General features: G+C 36.8%; 1 long non-coding RNA gene across 2 annotated transcripts in view; it reads right to left on the reverse strand.

The window, feature by feature from the left end:
* Window positions 1–11,047, reverse strand: part of LOC124974464 (uncharacterized) — a 57,811-nt gene extending 46,764 nt beyond the window's left edge. Inside the window, exons 1-4 of one of the 2 annotated variants that reach the window (XR_007106779.1) lie at window positions 10,907–11,047; window positions 10,293–10,765; window positions 7,745–7,861; window positions 6,669–6,764 (exon numbers count right to left, since the gene is read on the reverse strand). This is a non-coding gene — a long non-coding RNA (uncharacterized LOC124974464). Of the gene's footprint in view, window positions 1–6,668; window positions 6,765–7,744; window positions 7,862–10,292 lie in introns of both variants that reach the window. The other variant, XR_007106778.1, reaches the window with a different exon arrangement.
* Window positions 11,048–20,639: the final 9,592 nt, after the last annotated feature.

Consider the following 20,639-nt stretch of genomic DNA (forward strand, 5'->3'; position numbering starts at 1 on the left):
AACAATTTTTAGTATAAACAAGGGAAAAATTTCTCATTATAAAGGTGGTGAAATATTATGCTGTGCTGCAAAGGGGGAAATGCTGGATCTGTACATATAGAACTTCATAAAAGAGCACAAAATGGTGTTATTTTGCCTGGAGGGAGATTATCTCCCAAGGATTCCAACTGTTCTATGATTTTATGAAACAGAAATGACAATATTAGGCAGTAAACATTAAAATGTTTCCCAATTTCCCCCAAAGAGATTATCTGGATAGAATTTGTTGCTGTGTAATATTTACAAATGACTCAAAAATATAAGTGGGGAATATTTAGTCAATTAGTCATCAGACTGCCTAATCATCCTTTGGTGAACTGAAAAACAAATTTCAATATTGATGTAATCTAGCTAATAGAAGAAAATGATCCAAAACACCATCTAATTCAATTTATTGTGGAAATGGCAAACTTGCCAGGTTTCCATATTTACTAGTGTGTTATTTATATAATTACTTAATTATGTGGATCAGCATGAGGTGAAATAGTTCATTGTTTTCACAGTAGATTGGGCAGTGACTCAATTATAATAAAGGGGAGGTCAGAGGCTCAAACTACACAATGGTATAATTGTCCAGAATTTCTGTTGGGTGAAAAATCATAAAGACAAACTGAAATAAACCTCCTTTGATGGTGATATCCCTGTTAGAGGCTTTTGCTCTTTCCTTCATGGAAAAATAAATTCTTGAAAGAGTTGTCTACACTCTATGCTACCACTTCATCACTTTTCATTTATTCCTCAATCAACTGTAATTTATCTTTCACCTTTACCATTCCACAGAAACTCTTGAATTTTCTTATCCACAGCAAGAATATGTAGCTATTATACGTGCAAAGAGTAACAAATTAGAAGTGACAGTCACTATCTAAAATTGAATGTCTCAAGCTTGGCACAATCAACTGTAATTGTAGTTGCAACTGCTGAGGAAGCAGAGGCAGGAGAATCACTTGAGCCTAGGAGTAGCCTGGACAACACATGGAGAATCCTGCCTTAAAAAAAAAAAAGAAAAAGAAAAAAAAAAGAAAAGGAAAGAAAGAAAGAACAAAAAGGTATAGCTATTTTACCAAAATATAAAACTGGATTTAAAAAATATAAAACTGGATTTAAAAAAAAATCTGTTGGGGATTTTATAGAACTTTACATGTTGGAATTTTATCACAAAAATTTTTATTGATGTCTGTTTGAGTCAATTTGTGAAATGGACCTCACACTGTAGATATATAAGTAATTGCTCTGCTTTGTATATCACAATGCTTAATACCATTTGCTAATATACTCATTAAGTAATTCCCCACATGCTTTCTACGTTCAAAAAATAGTGACAAGTGGGAAGCTGAGTGCTGGGTACTCTACAAGGAATTCTTCTGCAGTTGGGACTAATTTATGACTAACGATAGAGTTGAATCATCTCCAGAGGCCTAAGCAGCATCCAACTAACTGTCTTGGGGCCCCGTTTAACCTTCAGGCGACCCATTATATTAGAGTTGACCAAATTGGCCCACTCTATCCATGAACAAATGGGTCTCTAAAAAAACTACTACACTTGCTGGGTGCGTGGTGTACATGTGAATCCCAATGATGAAGGAGATTGAGGCAGAATGACTGCAAGTTTGAGGCTAGCCTTGGCAACTTAGGAAGACTCTGTCTCAAAAAAGGATGGGAATGTAGATCAGTAGTAGAATTTCCCTGGAGTCAATTCCCATGCCCCACACGCCCAAAACAACATCAACAACAACAACGGAAACTGTAGTGAACCATAAGCTACCAAACACTGGATAGAAACTGTTTTAAGTGCTTTATATTTTCCACTCTATATAATACCAACTACTACAGTAATAACAACCAAGTGCCTTAGCAGGTCTTTTCTGATCGTCAGCTCACTTAATCCTTTCAACAACTATAGTGAGTAGGTGGCATTACTTTATTTTAAAGATACTGAAATTGGGTTGTAGGGAGGTGAAGTAACTTGCCCAAGGAAGTTGGGAAGTATTGCAGTTAAGGCTTGAACTACACTACTTCTACATGTTGCTAATGGGTGTTTATGTTTGAAATTTGGCTTGCCAGGAATACAACTTCCTGTGCAAATACAGCAATTCCCTCTTCATCATCTGGGTGACAGTAACGTAAATTCTTTCAATTAAAACTACAGATAACTTTCATTGCCTCGGTGCTAGTAAGTGCTGGTGAAAGTGGTTTTCATCATACTTTCTTTTTCTCTTCCTCACTGCTTCTAACTAGCACAGTGAAGACATTATTTGGGAAGGTTCAATGATGTAGAGGACGAGAAAAGACATAGTAATAAAAGATAGAAGGGAAGAGAAGAGGTTATTGTCTCTTCCATTTCATTAAATGTCAGTATGTTACGCACAGGTACCAGGTCTTCAAGTTTAATGGAAGGGGAGAAGCTCCAAAGGTTGCCATTGGTTGGCTTTTCAAATGCTGGGAATATGAATACAGTAGGCTATTTAAATGATGGACTCTGTGCACACAGTTCCAAAACTCATTGATACAGTCCATTACTGATTTAGGATTTAAGCCATACATATGAAAGTTAAACATAAAACAAATCTGTAAGCATAATATCCTTCCTCCCTGTTTATATCCTCACTCCAGTACCTGGTAAATCATTAAGGGATTATCTTCTGCAAATCAAGAAATCTTCAGCTTAATAACTCACCATGTTGGAGCTTCATCATCTCCCATTTCACATTCTTATATATCCGTCCACTCATCTCTCCCCTCAATGTGCTAAATTTTAAAAAACAGCCTGTCATGATGTAGTTAATGGGCAGAAGATAAATGCTAGAATAGGTCATGCACATACAGACAGACAACCATTATTAGAGAATTCTGGTTACAGTAACATCCAGACATATAATCTTTAAGACGATGGGAATTCTATGACAGGAATCCAGAAACTAAGGATCACTATGATAATGATATAACACAGGCATAAAGATATAGGGAAAAGATTCATACCAGCTTTTTCTCAACAGGACAACAGATTCTCTGAAAAAAATGGTTTATGGCTAAATGTTTTGAAAATATATGCAATGATAAAAACAATACAATAGTGAAAAGGGCAAGTTGCATGCAGAAGTAATTTTTAGGAGAAAAATAAATTTGAATCAGTATGCAGTAAGTTCAACACTAATAATAATCAAATAAATGTAAACTAATACAAATAAGACTTTTTTTAGATGTTTATATCAAGTAAGCAAATTTTGAAAAATTGAAAATTCCCATTGTTTATGTGGCCAGGAAAAATGGGAAGGCATTCTCCACCTGCCACTGATGACAGTATAAAATTGGTATAAACTTTTTGAGAAGTAACTGGTCAATAGCTACAATAGCCTCTTCAACAAATGGTGCTGGGAGAATTGGAAATCCATATGCAACAGAATGAAACTAAACCCATATCTCTCACCATGCACGAAACTAAACTCAAAATGGATTAAGGATCTCGGAATCAGACCAGAGACCTTGCATCTTATAGAAGAAAAAGTAGGTCCAGAGCTTCAACATGTCGGCTTAGGACCAGACTTCCTCAACAGGACTCCCATAGCACAAGAAATAAAAGCAAGAATTAATAACTGGGATAGATTCAAACTAAAAAGCTTTCTCTCAGCAAAGGAAACTATCAGCAATGGAAAGAAAGAGCCTACAGAGTGGGAGAAAATCTTTGCCAATCATACTTCAGATAGAGTACTAATCTCCAGAATCTATAAAGAACTCAAAAAACTCTACACCAAGAAGGCAAATAATCCAATCGACAAATGGGCTAAGGAAATGAAGACATTTCACAGAAGAAGATCTACAAGCAATCAACAAACATATGGAAAAATGTTCAACATCTCTAGTAATAAGAGAAATGCAAATCAAAACCACCCTAAGATTCCATCTCACCTCAATTAGAATGGCAATTATCAAGAATACAAGCAACAACAGGTGTTGGCGAGGATGTGGGGAGAAAGGTACACTCATACATTGCTGGTGGGGCTACAAATTAGTGCAGCCACTCTGGAAAGCAGTGTGGAGACTCCTTAGAAAACTTGGAATGGAACCACCATTTGCCCCAGCTATCCCACTCCTTGGCCTATACCTAAAGGACTTAAAATCAGCATATTACAGAGATACAACCACATCAATGTTCATAGCTGCTCAGTTCACAATAGCCAGATTGTGGAACCAACCTAGATGTCCTTCAATTGATGAATGGATAAAGAAACTGTGGTATATATATACAATGGAATATTACTCAACCATAAAGAATGATAAAATTATGGCATTTGCAGGCAAATGGATAAAACTGGAGAATATCATGCTAAGTGAGATAAGCCAATCCCAAAAAACCAAAGGACGAATGATATCGTTAATAAGTGGATGATGACACATAATGGGGGGTGGAAGGGGTTAGTGTTAGGGTTAGAGTTGGGGTTAGGGAGGGGGGCAAGAATGGAGGAAGGAAGGACTGTATAGAGGGAAGAGAGAGGTGGGAGCGGTGGGGGGAAGGGAAAAAAATAACAGAATGAATCAAACAACATTACCCTATGTAAATTAATGATTACACAAATGGTATGCCTTTACGCCATGTACAAACAGAGAAACAACATGTATCCCATTTGTTTACAATAAAAAAAATAAATTAAAAAAAATATTTGACCAGAACAAAAACAAAACAAAACAAAACAAAAATTTGAAATGTGTATATACTTTGACCCAGCAATTTTACTTACCTAAGGAAACACCTGCATAATTTAGCAATGATTTATACAATACTATTCACTGCATTTCTGTTAATAGCTTTTTGTAGTATTTGAGATTACCTAAATGTCTAATCATGTGGGATTATGACATATCCTTTTAAAGATTTATCATGAACCATTTAAATGTACTGATGCAGAAACACATCAAAAGAAGATAATGAATTTAAGAGCAGTATGTATTATATAATCTAATTTGGGAAAAAGCAACATAAGTTTGCAAATATATGCAAAGTCATATAAGGTTAGGAGGAGAACATTATGAATGGTTAGAGAAATAATATGAATTTTGTGTAAAAAATTTCAAAAAATATTTACAACACAAAGTATAGCTACTCCACAATCTACCTTACATTACTATTAAGTATAACTATTGTATAAATTCCAATAGAAAAACACATATTCCATAATCTACCTTAAATTACAGATTAGCTATACTTTCTATTTTAAATAGTTTGAACATTTTTACACAAAAACATATTGTTTCTATGAATTAGAAATAAGGTTTTTAAATTTTTGAGGACATAAGAGGCTCATTCATGTGAATTATTTCAACAACAAACTTATAGAGATGTTCTGTGAGGTTTTATATCAGTCTCAACTTCTGACCCTGGGTGCTTTCTTGTTCCTTAGTATTGAAAACAGTGACATTTTCCAGATTAAACTGACTCTGCAAGTGAAGACCTATTAAAAAGATTTTCAAAACAAATCCAATGACAAACTGTGTAAGAATATAATTCATTTCAAATAAGCAAAACATAAAATGCGAAATCCATAATTAGACAAAAAGATCAAGTCAGAAATAAAACCACATTTAATTTTCACATACATATTTTGTAAAAAAAAATTTTTTTGAGACAGTGTCTCACTGTGGCACACAGGCTAGTCCTAAACTTTTGAGCCAAAGTAATCCTCCCATCTCAGTCCGGGGATATAGGCAGGTACTACCATAACAGGCTGTCTGAAATTCATATTTTCAAGATTCCTCTAGGGTTCACAGGGAATTTGGTGAGAGCATAATGGATATTTAACTGAAAATCCAAAAAGAGACACAGAACAAAAGGTATACACAAATTCTGAAGCAACACTGGCTAAAATTTTCATAAATGGGATAAAAGACAATAATCTACAGATTTAAGGTGCCCACAAATCCCCATGCAGGATAAATAGAGAAGAAACTCAGACATAGATACATCATAGTAAAACTAAAGAAAATCAAAGAAAAAGAAAATCTTAAGGACAGAATAAAAAACTAAATTACCATAAAAAAATAGATATCTGGATTTGTCTATAGAACAATGGAAGACAGGAGATAAAATAAAGATTATTTCCCATGAGATGAAATCTTACATATAGTGCTAACCTAGAATATGAAATTGACTAGAACTATCCTACAAGAATTAAAGAGATCCAGGAGTGGTAGTACATGCCTATAATTCCAACAACTCCAGAGACTGAGAAGGAGGATCACAGGTTTGAAGCCAGCTTTGGTAACTGAGCTAGACCCTGTCTCCAAGTTAAAAAAAGGACTGAGGATGTAGCACCCTGAGGTTCCTTCATACCAAAAAAAAAAAAAAAAGAAAAAAAGAAATACAGACACAATGGTACATATATACATATTTCAGTGCGACTCAACTGCACATTATTATCAATAATTTTTGAAAATAAAGAATAAATAGCATGGATTCAGGATAACTTACCTATTGGGACTGGTATAACTGTTTATAAGTAAAATAAAACAGTAACAATTTTCTATACTATTTTTCAACTTTTCAGAACCACTTTCATTATTATTATTGCAAAATTCAATCCAGTAAAAACTAGAAAATTTTCTGCAAAGAAATTATTTACTGTATGAAAACTTACCTGATTTTTCAGATAGAAGGAAAAGTCTGGTCAAAAAGAGTTGAATCTGTCCATAGAAGACTGTACTCTGAGATTTAGATTATCTTCTTAGAAGATCTAACAATACAGAGAATTGAATGTTACACAGAATGTCTTAAAACAATATCTAACATTGTTAACCAGTATGAGTGTTTTCTTAAAGAAATGGTTCTCACAATGGAGGAAGAAGCCATTGTCACAAGAATTACTATCTGCAACAAAACAAATTCAGCATGGATAAATTTACTACATTTTTCTGACTTACAAAGTTTGTACCTAGAACAGAGTTTAATGTTAATGATCAGTTTTAATAAATCGACTGTTTCCTAAAAATGAGGATAGTAATTCTATCTTTAAAATGTGATCATTGAAGGGGAACTAGGGAACAGAACTGACCAAATTAAGAATATGCAACAACAAATTCTACTATTATATATAATTATAATGCAAAACAGCAACAACAACAACAAAAAAAACTCATGTTACCACTGGTATGTAATTCACCCACCTATTTTTGTGGTCACATATACGTTTTAAAAAATAATCATTTTTTCACTGAATTACTTACCATTGCACATCCACAATAATTCATCCCCGCAGAATAGAATGTACTATGGAATTTAGACAGAAATTACTAATATTCTTCAGAAGCTGTCACACCCCCTTCAACAATAAGTCACAGGAAGTAAAATATTAAATATTAAAGGGCACTGAGAATCTACTGTGCTTTCACTTTTGTCAAACTAATAACATTTTCAAAAAAGTAAAAATATGTTCAGGAATATAATGTAACACAACACTGAGTACCTGCTATAAACATCTGAAAGTATGCATCTTCAAGTTACTTTTTACTACTCAATCAAGCTTTGCACTCAAATTTTTCTCCACATGGTTCTTATTTGGCTCTCCCAAGACAGCACAGTATATAATTGTTTCGTGAGGACAAACATTTTGGCAATCAGCAATATTAGAAATATAATCAAAAAAACAAAATTAATCTCAGAACTCAGGATCTATTCAGAGACAATGTTAAGAGGAAAACAAACTAACGCACTTACTGATTTCCGTGTAGCAACATTATTTTCCCTAAGTGAATATTGTGTCACATTGATCCAAAGGAAGACAATCCAAAACGTTTCCCAGCAATACAAAATGTGTACATGCAGTACAAATACCTTCAAGAGGAGCACAAACCAATTAAAAAGTTTCAAAAACTTTAGAGTAAAATAACCTATGAAAAATAATTCTGAAGTATATCTTAAAAGGTACACTTTGTCACTCACATCAAAGTTTTACAGGGACAAGAAACAGAAGCAACTTAAAGTCCAAAACAGATATACTTAAGTAATTTTTCATATGTGCACTCAATAATAAAGGTGATATGGTAATTTTTAAATAACAGGTACACAATTTACTATATGTCAGGCACACTAAGAGTTTTAAATATACTAACACATTTAATTCTAATAACCCTATGAGAAAAATCATATTATCTTCATTTAATAGAATGGAAAAACCAAGACACAAACAAGTCAAATAACTTGTTCAAAATAACAGGGCCAATAAATGGCAGAGCTGGGACACAAACTCAGGGAGTCTGCCTCCACAGTCTGTTCCCATCACTAAGTTTTTTGAGAGAATATAATGCAATTAAAAGCAATGGTTATGATGACTACAATAACTTGGAAAAATGCTTATGATATAACATTAAGTAAAAAAGGTAGGATTCAAAACTGTATGTGTACCTCAACAATATATTTCTTTAAAAGACGTGAAAATCTATACCCACATACCAAAATGAATGGTAGTTTTTTAAAAGCGGAAGAATTAGGACTAGGAGTTTCCCTTTTGCTCATTTCTGAATGTTTTGTGCTGTTGCTAAATTATCTTTGATTTGAAAAGATTATCTTCCAAGACAGATGAAAAGGTTTGATTTGGTTTCAACTATGATTTAACATTTAAAATAATAGTATTGTTTCAGAGAAAAGGACGATTAAAAATGTTAGATTGTCTCTAAAGACAATGTTACTAATGAACTGCAGTATATTAAACGTGAATGTGAAAAAAGACAAGTCTGAGATTTATGCATTAATTTTAGAGCTTCTGCTACACACATAAAAGTGGCCCTAAATTGTTGATCCATTATCGCTACTGTTGCTCCTGGCGACAATGTATAATAAGCACTATAAAATCAGTTATTCCACAGTGAGAGAATTGGACACCCCTTCAGCGGTTACAACATAAGTTTTTATTACAAAACTTTATGTGATTTTCCAATGTGATACTGCCATAACACACACATCCATAATTTCACATTTAGTATATTTTCATTTTTGCAGAACTGAAATGTAAAAGGTAAGATCTGTCACTGCATTTTACTAACTGAAGTTATAATGGTGACACTGAAAATGGTGGCTTCTGCATTAATAATCCTTAATCTCGCTTATTTGATAGATGCATTTGCTCTCCCCTGAGACTACTTATGTTAGAACTATAGAATTTTTATGAATAATTTTACTTTCAGCTATAAAGAAAAACAAAATTGAGATGGCCAGGTACTTGGGATGTGATCTGCTCATTTTTCTCAAATCCTAAGAATATCCCAGGAAAATTACCATTTAAAAGAAACAATCAAATCAACTAATGAATGAGAAGTAAACACACTAAGAATTGTTCCATAATGGTAAAAACTTGGGAATATTTTATTTTGCCTATATTCAAAAATACAACTGGTAGCCTGTTAAAAGAGCATTTTCTAAGGATAGTTTTCAGGAGAAGGGCTCTGGCAGAATTACAGGGTTGTGAAAGTTCCCAGTCAACTGGAATTTTAGTTGGGGAATAAAATTTCTTTCTTTCTTTTAAAGAAGAGAAAACTGGCATTAGAGGTACAACAAAAGACACCTTTTTATAAAGGGTGGCAAAAGTGATGACTTAAATGACGACATCAAGTAGTGTTTACTGTTAATAAATTTCAGTGGCTCCTATATGATGACAAATCCCTTCTCCGGCTGGCATAGGTTTTCCTGCTGCACAAATCAGTGTCCTTTACCTGGCTCACTCTGGTTCGCAGGTACTTGCCATATATCTTCTAGATTGACTTTACTCCTTCATAGTTTTTATAACTCTTTTTACACTAAAATTAGGCATAGTATTCCTGCAGTCCCCAGGAGCACCCTTTCCTCTAGACCAAATGATGTTTACATTTCATTTACACCCTTTGGCAAAATACTCCTTTTAGACTAAAATAAAAAGGATACCAACATTTACTGCGCAAATTTACTGTTTCTCTCTACATAAATGGTTTTGTAGTTTGTTTCTAGGTGTATTGCTAAAACATGAAACTCTTTTGGACACTGTTATGGTTTGGATATGAAGTGTCCCCCAAAAGCTCATGTGTGAAAAAAATGCAAGAGGATTCAGAAGAAAAATGATTGAGTTGTAAGAGTCTTAATCCAGTGCAACTTCTTCAAGCCTAAAATCAACACCAGTCTCGTAAGGGTAACACAGTAAGTTAATGAATAAAGTAAGCACACACTACGAGCTACTTGACAAAAAATAGGCAAGGAATACTGCACTGTGGAGCTTGTTTAAGTATGCCTTACTCACGGTGGACTTGCAGGCCTCCAGAAGGTGTCCTCTGTGAAATGACTCCTCAGGCTGGTCTTCCCACCCCGCGGAAGCCCATGATGAAGACCTGCAGCTTGAAGTCCAGGTCTGGGACAGCTGCTTCCTCCGACGCTCCTGGCCATCTACACCGCCGGGGGCCTGCGACTAATCGCTACCGCCACCACCGCTCCGGATCCAAGCAAGCAAACGGCTGGCACTCAGCAAATTGCCCACCCGCGCTGACCCCGGTGGCGTGCCGCCAGCCCAGGAGCTTACATGGCCTCCACCGCGCGCGCGCGCGGGAACTCGCCCAACCTGGGAGTCCACCCTGACCGCGGCCCGGCGTACTGCGGCCTCCGCGATGCTGCCGCGCGGCCGGCTGATCCTCGCGTCCAGCTCTCTCCGCCTCCAGGAGAGCAGAAAGAAGCCGCCCCAGCCGCCGGCCACCGCCAGTAGAGGAGGAAGGGAAGCAGCTAATGGGCAGAGACAGCAACAGCGTCTCAGAAGAGGAGAGGCAGGAAGCGCATGCGCGGCGGGGCGGGGCCTGTGGGGAGGGGGCGGGGCCCGTGGGGAGGAGCGCGCGCCCCCTGCCGGCCCGAGGACTGAAGTCCTACCGCTGCGGACCGCTCTGAAGACTTCTGGCCTTTTATCCACCCTTTCTGCTCTTTTCCTACTTCCTGTTGGTCGCCAGATTTCGCTTCCCTATTCTTTCTGTTGGCTATTTTGGCTTTTATGTTTCTTCCATTCTCTTTTCACTCCTTTCCGTACTTTCACTCTGCACAGTCCCCAAACACTGTGTATTATTAGCGCTCTCCCTCTCTCTACTGGATAGTCTCTTGAATCCCTGAGCTAAACTCAAAGTCTTGCAGGGTTCCTTCCAGGGAAGGAAGCCACACAGTGAAACAGAAGAGCTATAGGAGCACTCAAAGGTGACTTGTGAGGGTCAACATTTTCGGTCCCCTCCTCCTGCCCTTATAATCTCCATCAATAACTCATGATCTCCATGCAATCTTTTAGAAAATAGTTTTGATTTTGGATAGAGAAGTTTTAGGTTCACTGCAAAACTGACCAGAGGACAGACTTCTAAATGCACTCTTCATCGCATCCCTTATTATTAGTGTCACGTACCTGAGTGGTACATCTATTACAGTGGCAAAACATCACCACATTAGGACTCACCCTTGGTGTTGTACCTTCTGGGTTTGGACAAATGTATAGTGACATGAACCTCCATTTATTATCATTTAGAGTAATCTTACTGCCCTAAATATCTTTATTCATACACATTTTAGAGCAAGTTAAAAGCTACCTAACAGTGAATCAATTCATTTTCTCTTCCATTGTGTGTATGAAAGTTTCTGTGCACCTGGATTCTTGTACTACTAAAAATTATTTTTAAAAATCTTTGCCAATTTGGTAGCTGAAGAATGATATCTTATTTTTATTTCATAATGAGTTTTAGCAATCATTCACTAATAATCCATATATAATTACTCATTATTTGAATTCTCTAAGATGCTACAGAACATAAAATTTTAATGAAGTCCAGCTTATCAATTCTTCCTTTCGTGAACCATGCCTTTGATGTTGTAGCTAAAAAAGCAAACCCAAGGTCATTTAGATTTTCCTTCTATGATATCTTTTAGAAGTTTCATAATTTGGCATTGTATGTTTGGTTCTGTGATTCATTTTGTGTTGATTTTCTTTTCTCGTGCTGGGAATTGAATGCAGGTGTGCTTTCCCACTGAGCAAAATTTCCAATCTTTTTATTTTTATTTTTTTTATTGTGACAGGATCTTGCTAAGTTGCCAGGCTGGTCTTGAACTTGTGCTCTTCCCATATTAGCCATCCACGTCACTGGAATGACAAGCTTGCACCACCATGTCAGCTTTGTGTTAATTTTCATGAAGGATGTGAAAACTGTGCCTATATTCATTATTTTTTTGCATGTAGTCTTGCTCTGGAGACACATAGTCTAGTTTTTCCAATACCACTTGTTTAAAAGAACATCTTTTGCTACTGTGTGGAAGTTGCTCCTTTTTCAGAGATCACCTATTATATTTACATGGGACTACTTTTAATATCAATTCTTTTGTCAATATGATATATCTTGATCAATATAGTTTTCAATACATCTTGAAGTCATGTGTGGCAGTCCTCCCAACTTTGTTCTTCTCCCTCAATAATCATGTTGGGTCTTCTGGGTCTTTTACCTCTCCAGGTCAACTTTGGAATCCACTTTGTCAATATCCACAAAGTGACTTGTTGGAATTTTGATTGAGATTGCATTGACTCTGTAGAAGAAATTGGAAAGAACTGACATCTTGACAATATTGAGTCTTCTTGTGTTAGGCCAGTTTCCATTACCATAATGAAATACCCAGGCTGGGTAAGACATAGAGAGCAGTTTATTTAACTCATGGTTCAGTACATTCCAGCTCATGGCACTGGCAAAAGCTCACCATTGATGTTAACCCTATGTTAGATAGCATCACAATCACAAGAGTGTGTGCTAGAGGAAGAGATCACATGACAGGAAAACAGAGCCAGTAACAACCTCCCAGTAGGCCCCACTTCTTAAAGGTCCCAGCACTCTTAACATCTCCACTTGGAATCAAAGCACTAACCCCCAGAGGACAAAATACATCTAAACCACAGCACTTTGTTTCCATGATCATGAAATATCTCTTGTTTATTTAGTTCTTTGATTTCTTGCATACCCTTAGTAGTTTTCCTCATATAGATCTCATTCATATTTTGTTAGATTTTCATTTGGGTAGGGGGAAGAGTGCTAATGTAAAATGGTACTGTTTTAAACCTCAAATTCTACTTTTTCATTGTTAGTATATAGGAAGGTGACCCAGTTTTGTATATTAACCTCATATTCTGCACAATATTTTTCTCATTGCTTATTCATTCTGAGATTGTGTGTGTGTGAGTGAGTGTGTGTGTGTGTGTGTGTGTTCTTTCAGATATTCCACATAGATGATCACATATCATTTGTGAGCAAATTTTATATCTTATTTTCCAATTGGTGTACCTTTTATTTACATCTTTTTTTCCAAATAAGACTTCCAGCACAATGTTAAAAAGCAGTGGTGACTTACAAGATCCTTACCTTTTCTCTAATCCTGATGGAATCATTTTGAGCTTATCACCACCATTAAGTATAATGTTAGATATAGGGTTATTTTTGCAAACATACTTTATCAAGTTGAGGAAAGTTCTATTCCTAGTTTACTGAGAATTATTTATTGCTTATATTGATAAAAACTATGTTTTTATAGTGTACTACATGTTTTGAAACGTGTATACATGTGTAATTGCTAAATGAAGATAATGAACACATGTATCACCTCTCATACATTTGTTTTGTTTTGTAGTGAGAATCCTTAAAATCTACTCTATGCAATTTTCAAGAATACAGTTGTTCAGGGTGAGAGACAGGGATCTTGTTACATTCTTCTACATATGGATATTCTGTTTTTCCAGCACCATTTGTTAAATAGGCTATCTCTTCTCCAATGTATGTTTTTGCTTCCTTTATCAAGTATCAGATGACTGTCTGTGTGGATTTGTTTCTATGTCTTCTATTTTATTCCACTGGTCTTCATAATCACCAGTGTATATAATTCACTGATAGTTTATCATGAATGAATGTTGGATTTTGTCAAATGTTTTTCTGTATCTCTTGATGTTATCATGTAATTTTCTTCTTTAGCTTGTTGATGTAATGGATTGTATTAATTAATTTTTAATTAATATTTTACATGATAGTAGAATACATTTATGCATTTTGATAAATCATACATAAATGGAATATAATTTCTCATTTTTCTGAGTGTACATGTTGTAGGATCACATCAGTCATGTGTCATTAATTGATTTTTTAATTTTGAAAGAGCCAAACATACTTGGAATAAATTCTACTTAGTTGTGATATATAGTTCCTTTTTAACATTGTTGGATTTAATTTACTAATATTTTGTTGAGAATTTTTACATCTATGTAAGATATGGCCCAGAGGGTTTTTTGTTGTTGTTGTTATGAATTTTTCTGGTTTTGATCCTAGTATAATGCCAATATCATAGAATGAGCTAGGAAGAATACCCTCAGTTTTTATCTTCTGTAAAAGATTGTACAGAATTCATATATGTCCTTCAATGTTGGTAGAATCCATTGGTCAACACATCTGGGTCTGGTGCTTTCTGTTTTGGAAGATTATTAATTATTGACTCAAATATTTAATATTATGTGCCTATTTTGATTATTTCTTTTGTGGGTTTTGGCAAATTGTGTCTATAAATGAATTGGTCCATTTTATCAGTTTATCAAATTTATGGGTCTAAAGTTCTTCATCGTATCCTTGATTATCCTACTAATATCTACAGAATTGGTAGTGATTTCACCTCTTTCATTTCTAAAAGTAGTAATTTGTATGCTCTTTTTTTCTTAGCTGCTTATCAATTTTAGTGGTATTTTTAAAAAACCAGCTCTAGGTTTCATTCATTTTCTCCATCGATTTACTGCTTCACTTTCTTGATTTCTAATCCAATTTTATTACTTATTTCCTTCTGCTTACTTTGAATTTACTTTATTCCCAAAGATGGAAGCTTACATGATTGATTATAGATCTTTTTCCTATAATCTGTGTATTCAATGTTTAAAATTTCTAGGCACCACTTTCACTGTTTCCCAGTTTCAAGAAGAGGAAAAGGTCATTGACAGCTCTCAGGAAAAAAGAACATAAATGCACATCTCTTTGTTCCATTTGCAAATTCACAGGGCAACCATCTGATTGACCTGGCTTGTCGGTCCTTCTTTAGAACAATGAAGAGTGGCAAAGAAGCAGCACCTTGTAAGACCATGGCAGCTCTTATGTAGCCAAATTAGTGGAAGTCACTTCCAGAAAAGTGGAGAGGAGTAGTTGAGAAGCATACGTTGTGAGCTGGGGAGAAAAATTATAGGTGCCTGTTTCCACATACAGTGGTGCCTTTAAATCCCTCATATGAAATGACAAACCTCTTATATTAAATGACAGTATTTGCACGGAACTATGCACATTCACCTGTATACTTCAAATCATCTGTAGATTATTTTGAATACTTAACACAGTTCAAGGGCTATGTAAATAGTTATTATTCTGTAGCATTTGGGATATAATATCAAGAAAAGTCTTTACCTATTCAGTACAGATGTGATTTTTTCCCTGAATATTTACTATCTACAATTGGTTGAATCTGACATATCAGAGCCTCAGATGCAGAGGGTTGATTGTGTAGGCAAAACAGAGAAAAAAAAGCCATAATTACATCATTAAAGATAATACTTGGGACCATTTGAATATCCACCACCATGGAGGAGTGGTATATTGATTTACACTTTAAGTAAGGAATCATGATAGAATGATGTATTTTGAAGTTTGCTTTTTATATATTTACGTATTTCCTAACTTCTCTAAAATGAATCTGATTTTATCATTTGCTATAACCATGTATTTAAAAATGATAATGGAGGTAATTCAGGAGACTTCAAGTTTTTCCAGAGTTTTATTTTTGTTTTCTGATCTCTCATAACTTGTGCATTGAATAGACATGATGCATGGGGTGCCATCATGAAGTCATTTAGTTTTATCCATCATTGTTCTTTTAAATTTAATCAGTGGGGCTTGTTTTTCCCTCTCCTTGTATTAATCCTTGGGCAGTCCTATAATTTTTCAGGTCTTTCTTAATACAAAAGATACAGATATGGGAACTTCCAGTCTCCTGCAATATTCTGAACTCAAACTTGATGGGTGGAAGCAGAGGGTCTCTCCATCCATGAATGCGGGTGCAGCTGGGATGCCCGTAGTTGAGGAAGTGGGAATAGAACCTCTTCGATTTACTGACATGATTCCTGGCACCTGCATGCTTGGCAGTTGCATGGTGGGTCATTGACAAAAAGAAAGGGACCAACCATCAGGTTTCACCTGATACTATCATGAGTTGCCTTCTGGCATCCTTTTCTGGCAGATGTTCAAGACAGAACTTCTCTCCCAGGAAGATTTTTGTGGGTTCCTTGAAAACCTTCTCCAGTCACCCATGCAAGCGGGCATCTTCTCTGCAAGTTCCTCATTGGAAATGATGATTTCTTCTGGCTCCTTGTCTGTGATTTGCCCGCAGCCCTGGGAATACAGCAAAACTGCACCTTTATATCCCTCCAGATGGCCCTGTTGGACAAGATATAAAGGGACCCACAACGGCTTTCTCATAGGTGTGGACCCGAACTGGTCCACAGGAAGCATTCATGGTCCTTTGCTCTGGTATTCTGGGCCTGCAGGCCTCCTCTGCTCAACCACGACCTTGTTCACCCTTCATATAGCTCAACTGAGAATCAGATACCAGTTTCCTGGGCCCCTGCTGCAAGGAACTTATACCAGCTTCCCAGAAGCTTGACTTGAGGACAAGAACTGTTCTCCTTTCCCTTGAGAAAAGTGGACACCTGGAATGCATCAATGGCTCTCAAAAGCCCTGTATAAAAAGATTGCAGTCACCCTACACTCTGACCTTTGATGTAGATGAAGATGGAAGTTTTTCACCACTGATTCATCCAGCATGCTTACTTGGGACTTCAGTTGGCACTCACTTGATCTTTCTCCCAAATTTCCATTTTTTATATCCCCTTATATACTGAATAACATCCTATTTTTATTTTCATTTTATTTTTTTATAAAAAGAGTATTACTTCACCCTTGAGAATGGTGTTTTCTTGAAAACAATTAAAAATTTTAATTATACTTTGTTCTTGGTCAATCTTTTTTTTTTAAATAGACGTGGGAGAGGTTTGAAAAATCTATTTTAGAGTTAAAACTGAAAACAATAATACTTTTCATTTATATATCACTTTAGAGTTTAAAATGGAGTGCTTTCACATTGCTTATACCTATACTCAATTTTTCAAAATAAGGTGACACAAAAGAAAAATAACATCAGAAAAATAAGGAAGCTATAAGTAAGGTATATCTTTGTGTCTACCTCAAATATATAGGCAAGTAAGAGAGAGAGAGAGGGAGGCAGGTAAGTCGGGTAAGGTCACTCTAAGCAGTCTTCAGAGCAGTGTTACAGATGATGCCATCCATTACCTGGACAATATGTGTTTACCATCCCCCACCGGACTGGTCCTTTTATTTGGAATAGAGATTTATTAATGATGGAACCTTGGTTTTTCTGCCACACACACACACACACACACACACACACACACACACACACACACACACACACACACACAAGGGCTATTTAAGAAAAATCTGTACTGCGTCCTCCTTTTCCTCTTCCTTCCTCTCTCTCTTTCTATTTTATTCTCTGCATAAAAGACCCAATCAGACTTTAGAGAAGCCCAGCAACATCTAACCATTTGCCTGATGACTGAACCTCTATGCTCCCCCTACAGTAAAGGAGGGGACTAAAAGAATGGACACAGGTGAAGGTTGTCCATTTTACCAACTGCCCTTCCTCTTCATGCCTCCAAGAGACATGCAGGGTTCCCTGCAGGCTGCCCAGCACTCCAGTCTCAGTGGTTTCTGCCCACAGGGAGTCACCAACCTTTCTGAGGAAGTGAGCTAGTCTTAGTCTCTAGCTTCTGATGACTTCTTCAATTTCTTAGCTCTGAATATAATTTAAGAAATCTGACAGGAGAAAAAGCATTTCACAGTGAGTGATAGGGCCTATCAAACCCCCCTCTGCCTGGACTGTCTCCCTTGTCGTCCCCCACTGGACTGGTCCTTTTATTTGGAATAAAGATTTATTAATGATGGAACCTTGGTTTTTCTGCCACACACACACACACACACACACACACACACACACAAAGACTATTTAAGAAAAATGTGTACTGCATCCTTCTTTTCCTCCTTCTTCCTCTCTTTCTCTGTGCATCTTCCTAAAGTCAGGGTCAGGCTGGCATTACCATCCATCACCTTCTCCAACCCATGTCCAGGCATGCTTGGGCTCTCATGATTTAACAGGGGCACTTTCCTTCCCCTACATGAGGTGAGGCATGGTGAAATCCAGGCTTGCCACACCTTTTGGTATGACCTGGATCACTCAATACAATGTTGATTAGTCTTTTAATTACTTTTCAAGGTTATGCCTCTAACAAATGTTTACTGATGCTTCTGTAGCACAGAGAGTGCAGTTGGTTTCTTTGTCTCATATATTTGAAGAATAAAATCCAAGGACACAGGGTGGTACCAAAGTCACAGGATTTGCTAGAGGAATAGAAAAAAAGCAGAGCTCCCAAAGAGGGAGGGGTCCCAAGAGAGAAATACAAAGAGTGGCTATTTTCTAGGGGTTTACATAGATCTATAGGTTTTAGGAAGTCAACCCCCTGCCTACTCCTGGGTAAGGCATTCAGAATGCATGAGGTATTCATGCAGCCTTTAGTCCAATCAAAATATCAATCAGGCATTTTTCTTCTTTGGAGCATTATGGACTCCAATCGCGTAGGTCCTGATTTAAAAATAGCCTTTTAATAAGTTTTTTAAGCAAATGTCTGCAGGTGCTGTTTGTGCTCTACTGTCCAGGAAGTTACCCTATCTGCCCAGCCTTATCTCTCACTCCTGACATCACTTCTACATGACAACTCCCATGCCCTTTGATCAAGGAGGTCCATGGAAGGATTTCTATCTTTAAAGAACTGACAATTCAGTAGAAAGTTTGTGTTTCTTTCTGTATGTGCTGCCCCTCATGCTAAGAATTTGGGGTATTCAGTGCCTCTGGGCTGCTTCAAATCCTCTCAGCCCCAACTTCAACTGCAACCACCCACATGGTGCAGCCTCTGAATGACTTTGGGAAGTGAGGCCTTATGGTGCCTTACATCTCCACAGGCTCATGTTAAGAACCTCTCACTTCCTATCCCAGGGCTTCTCAGATGCTGTGGCCTGGATCTCTCCAGGGTGTCTGCTTAGCATGTAGGTGTATGTAACCTGATATTCAGAAGTAACTACTGTGGGATACTTGTACCAGAGTGTGATAAGATCTTCCCATTTTCATTGCTTGACTGAGAGAGCAAATCAGAAGCAATTCTACATTCTGGAAGAGCTGGTAATGATTAGCACTACCATCATGGCAAAGGATATAGGGAGCATGGGCCCATCATAATGCATTCAATTCCTAGTATAGCTCCTACATGGTCCAGATAGATCATGGTAGATGCCAAATTGAATATGAAAATGTAAAGAAAAGAGAAGAAGTTGCACGGCCCTTCTGGGTATGATTTTTTTGACATAGATTATGCTCCCCTTTTGGTACTTGGTATGTAGCTTTGGATCTGGCAATGCCTTTTTTCCAGTGCTTTTCAATGAAAAGAATTTTTAAAAAGCTTGCTTTTATAGGTAAGTACACCCAGGCTTTCTTGAACTGGGCTATGTTGTTAACTGTTTGATTCTCTCTCATCATAGAATCTATAGGAATATTGTTTATCTGGACATTGCACAGCCACGTTGGTCCATTTCACTGATAATATCATCTAAGTGGAGTTGCTGAGTATGAACTGGCAAGAACTACAGATGCCCTAGCAAACTACAAGGGTGGACAAGGGTGAGAGACACGTAATGAAACTCCAAGGTTCTGCCACTTTGTAAGGATTTGAGGAGTTAATGGTCTGGGAAAAGATGGACCCTCTCTAATAGGCAAGGAGGAATAGATGTAGTTTGCAGTCTTACCAGAAAAAAAAAAAAGACCATGTGTTTAGCAAGACTCCTTAGATTTTGGAGACATACATATTTAGATTTTGGGGACATTACACAATTATAGTTTCTCCTTTTCAGTCTGGTTTAGGAGAGGTTCTTCCCATATCTTTTTTGCAGTTGGGGATCTTGGGTCTCTTAAGGTCCTTGATGCTGAAATCTATGTTAAGGAGCTCTGGTTCATTCTTATGGCATCAGTGATACTTCCCCAAATCATAACAACCTCTTCTTGCTGTCTGGTTCCCACCTTGGCTCCCACTGGTTGGAAAAATCTGGGTAAACTCTAAATGGGCTATCAGGTCTGCATAGTCTGTGTTGTAACTGGACTAATTCATATAGTATTCAAGCAGTTTTCCCAGCTAGAGCCTTGCAAATCCACATGGCGCGCTAGGAAAATCTATCCCTTCCATAAGTAAAATCTTGTTAGTATTACATGTTAGTATTACATTCTAAATAAAATACAACAAGCAATTATTTAAAAGTTATTGTAGGTCTTTGGCTTGACATGATTGCAGACATCTTGATTCATAACTACCATGACTGTCCTCCATAGCCCCAATCTGCTTTCCCTGCATAACATAAATGAAGCCTTTAGAGTAGTGTGTGAAGCTGGACAACTG

The sequence above is a fragment of the Sciurus carolinensis genome, unplaced genomic scaffold (assembly GCF_902686445.1).
Source record: "Sciurus carolinensis unplaced genomic scaffold, mSciCar1.2, whole genome shotgun sequence".
NCBI classification, from domain to species: Eukaryota; Metazoa; Chordata; class Mammalia; order Rodentia; family Sciuridae; genus Sciurus; species Sciurus carolinensis.